Source organism: Hirundo rustica, chromosome 1, assembly GCF_015227805.2.
Source record: "Hirundo rustica isolate bHirRus1 chromosome 1, bHirRus1.pri.v3, whole genome shotgun sequence".
NCBI lineage: Eukaryota > Metazoa > Chordata > Aves > Passeriformes > Hirundinidae > Hirundo > Hirundo rustica.
The window spans coordinates 31860843-31864323 of record NC_053450.1 but is presented as its reverse complement, the minus strand read 5'-3'; positions in this window follow the sequence as shown (position 1 = coordinate 31864323).

Sequence of the window (3481 nt, the reverse complement as noted above, 5' to 3'; positions counted from 1 at the left end):
TTTGAAATATTGCATAGGATTCAGTTCAATATGAAGAACTAAAAGTACTGTCTATAGATTAGCCGCATGCTTAAACCTCCACTGTAATTAACAAAGATATAGTCAATACAATCAATGATGTTCAGAGTTATTCAAGCAACCTTCCAGGGTATGTGTCTGATGGGATTTGAGAAACATGAATGTGTGAGGTTTTTTTGAACTTACTGTGCTTGGACATACAGGACAGGAAAAAAAAAACCCAAAACAATGCATTTTAGACATCAACTGTAGGAATTACTGTCTGCCACTACAGACATAATATCAAAAGTATTTCAAATCCCAGGCAGGTATTGTCAAGTTATTCAGAAGTAAAATAAATTATAATAAATATTTCAAGCTTAACTGCCTAATATTAGCAATCAGCATAAAATTATTTTGTTATAAATTCACTATTCTTAAATTACAACAATTCAGCTTTTATAAATTCTTAATTAATTTACTAAAATACATGTCTCTCAACATGATGAAGTTCCTCCCACCTTGTTGAGCAATGGGTAATCACCCATTACTCAGAAACTCAGAATTTATATTCTTAATGAAAGGAATACACTGCAGAAGAACCATGACTATTGTGAATCATCATTTTTATTGTGTAGTGAAGGTAAAGATGCTACATTTAATAAACTTGTATCATCTTTTTGATCCATGCCTTTGTACAACCTATGACCCAGTTAAAATCTAGATCTTATGCTATGCATTTCTACTTTTTTTCCTATGCATGAACACTGGTTCTGTGAAAATGTAGATATTTCTAGTGAAACCTTGAAATCTAGTCCATTTCCTAGAACTGAGTCTTTCAGAAGATAAACTGAGTTATTTTTCCTTCTTAGTTTCTTCTACATTCTTTCTCATTCTTGATTATATAACTTTTCTCATTGGTAACATTTGCTGACATTAAGTACAAGAATTATTGCCTTTTATTTTTTTCCAGGCTGCTCAGTAACCAGGCTGTGGCCATCTTGGCTGGCACATTCTGTTCTTAATTAGGATTAAAGATATTTTGACTCATTCAAAGTCTCACTAATGCTCTGTCTCTGGCCTGTAATGGTCTTTTATCACAGGTCTGATTGTTTGCTTTGTCTTTTTGGAGAAGACTGAAGAGTCAGGAAATAGTTCTTTTTGTGTATGTTGTAGATGGTTTCATGCACTTCTTATTTTTCTCCTTGTGAACGTCTTTGATGTGTTTTTTCTTCATTCCTCTTCATTTTAGACATTCCTCTCCTTGGCACAGACCTTCATGGGAACTTTAGTGTGGCTTCATTGGTCTTGCTTGCTAAATTTCACTGCATAGCCGGTGATTGACTCGTTCAGAAAAAAAAAACAACACACATGTGCATGTGATTGTCTTCACTATCTTACTTTTCTGAGAGTTTACTATCACACTTTCACTATTTGCAACTCTTCCTTGACAACTGACCAGTACAAGACACTTGGGTTGAGACACTCTCATGCTCTAAGGCCTTTCACATTCAAAATACATTTTTTGCAATAATGCTTATTAGAATTGCTCATAACCTTTTCTTTTTTTTTTAAATTAGGTGAGTAGTTTCACTGACTGCCTGTTGTCATGGCCACAATTAATTAGAAGGTAAGGGAAATAAAAGAATTTTCTCATAAACTGGTCTGTTTGTAGGGAAGTACAGCTCAGTTTTACAAATGTGAAAGCTATGGCTATTTCACGTTTACTTGTATATCTTCATCATTCTGTACAGTGTCCTCTATCATAAGACCCTCCAAGGACTGCCATGAAGTATGAGGAAATAATTACAGCACTCTAAAATGTGACTAACTAATAAAATCTACCCTTTGAACTTCCTGACACGGTAAGCTGGTGTCTTCCCTTTGATAACTTATTGCAGCTCAGATGAAACCAAAGGACCTGCGGCAATCCAAAGGAGCTGAGAATTATTATTATATTCAAACAATGGGAAGAGAGTTCCTGACATTAACATGAACAAATATGAACTTCATTTCAGAAGAAAGAAAATTGAATGAAACGAATCATCCAACATCTAGTCTTGCAAGGACAAATTATGTCTTCAAGTTTCTTGTATAATCATGCAAAGGAATGAATACCTGCAGCTTAAATAGCAGTTTTGGACAGGCTGGGTATACAATAGTAATGTAACTAATTATGATACTTTATACTTAACACCTTTCATCACAAAGTACACTATCAAACACTAGTCATTTGATCCTTACGACGTGTCTGTAGAAGACTATTATACTGTTGTAGAGATTGCACACAGAGATTAAATGGTTTGGGTTAGGCCACACAGCAAGTGAGCAGCAGAGCCAAAAGGAGAGCGTGAGTGTTGGCTTCCAGCCCTGCGCTCCAACTACCGGACTGCACTTCCTTAATACTTAAATCCCATATTGCCACTCTAACAGAGCTACTGAAACTTTTGAGCACTCGTAAATTTTGGTGTAATAGCAAACCGGTTATGTTTCTCCCTCCTAGCTCCTTTATGATGGCACAAAATACTACAACGACACTTTTAAGGGTCTCATTTCACAGGCTGCCCCAGGTCGCCCAGCCCTGGTGGGGGGTCAGCCTGACATTGTGTAGTTCCCATTCGCTGTCCCCAGCACACAATTGCTGGCTGCTGCTGCTTCTCCGCTCGCTTTCGTCATGGCCTCAATGTTATGCCCTTAGCTCTGCTGTGTGAGTGGCTGGACCATTCTGTGCTTAAATAATTCCAGCTATAGGCTAGCTAATGGGAAACAGATGTCACCCTGGCACTGGCGGGAGCTTTCGGTCCTGCCGTTCCCGTAGCTTCTCACTGGCGGACGTTCAGGTAACCGTTTTGGGACGGCCACGACCGCCCGGAGCTGTGCCTGTGCCTCGGAGGGCGAGGGAGCAGGACAAGGGGGCGAGCGGGGGGCGGACCAGCCCTCGGGCAGCCGCCGTGCGGCGATGGATGGAGCGGGGCCGCTGGCCCGGGCTGCCGCTCGCCCGCTCGCGGGGACACCGCGCTGCCGGGCCGGGACGAGCCGGGCCGGGGGCACGGCGCTGCACGGGTTCCGTTTCCTGGGACCGGGACAACAAACTCGGGTTTGCAAACTCCGCGCTCCACGCTGCGCCGTGGGGGCTCGCGGAGCTGCGTGAAACAGCGCATCCCGAGCCAGCACGATGCTCGGGAAATGAGGAAAAAATCCAGCCACGGAGGGGGGAAAAAAAAAAAAAAAAAAAAAAAAAAAAAAAAAAAAAAAAAAAAAAAAAAAAAAAAAAAAAGGTAGGAGACGCCGAACACAGTGTCTCGCACGCCTCCTTTTTGTGCGGCATCAGCCGGGGGTGTGACTGAGTCCCCAAAGCACCCACCCTCCGAGGTACCACCCAATGGCCGCCGTGCGCTCGGCACAGCCCCTCCCGCCGCCTCGGCCGAGCGGGACCCGCCGGGACACTGCCCGCACCGGCTCACACGGGCTGTAACATATAAAG